Source organism: Gekko japonicus, unplaced genomic scaffold, assembly GCF_001447785.1.
Source record: "Gekko japonicus isolate JY-2015 unplaced genomic scaffold, Gekko_japonicus_V1.1 scaffold35, whole genome shotgun sequence".
Taxonomy (NCBI): Eukaryota; Metazoa; Chordata; class Lepidosauria; order Squamata; family Gekkonidae; genus Gekko; species Gekko japonicus.
In genome coordinates this window covers 2,461,643-2,462,462 of record NW_015176453.1, presented here as the reverse complement: position 1 = coordinate 2,462,462, position 820 = coordinate 2,461,643, and positions in this window count along the sequence as shown.

The window sequence follows — 820 nt, the reverse complement described above, 5'->3', positions numbered from 1 at the left end:
GAGGGGGCGGCTGAGAAGTCCGGTCAGGGACTAGATGCAGGGCTTTTGGCGGGGGACAGGGCTTTTGGCGGGGGCGGGGGGCCAGGTGTAGTTTGGCACCCCTAAGGGGCGGCCTGCTCTAGGCGAACGCCTAGTTCGCCTAGTGAGCAAGCCGGCCCTGGCTGGGTGTCTCTAAGCACATGGGGGTGGGGATTATGGAGACGGGCAATCCTCCTGCAGTTACGAGCAGATGGATTCCATTCATTTTAATGAGATATATTATAATGTAAGCAAATGGTGTGGGGGGAGAGGGAAGTAGCAGGAAAACTGGAGAAAACCAAGTATTGGGAGACATAATCACAGAGAAAATGAAATCATTTAATTTTATCCTAGTGTCTCATTCAGTGCTAAGGGAGAGCAATTCATTGCCATTATCACACAATGCAGTCAACGAGCAAATTACATCACAGCTTACATTACTGATTAATTCATCTTCACACAGGTTTTAATTACAAATGAATTAAAAACCAAGAAAAAATACTTTCTGATATCAGGATTCGTTTCAGGCTAAGTTCACATACATTCTACAGTGAAGGTTTGTTGGTCTTAAGTGAGAAAAGAATTGATTTTTGTCTGACTGGAACTGTTAATTTCTGATCAGAAAGGTTTGCCTTGTAGTAATGGAAGAAAAGTATTGGGTGTGAGGGTGTAATTCAAAGGTCAGCAGCATTCCTTGGGATTTCCTTGTTCTCTTCTAGAAAAGCAAGCAATCTGAATACATACAAGTACTCTGTTGTCAAACAAAACAAGATAAAAACATGGCGGCCCTGCTGGCACGGAG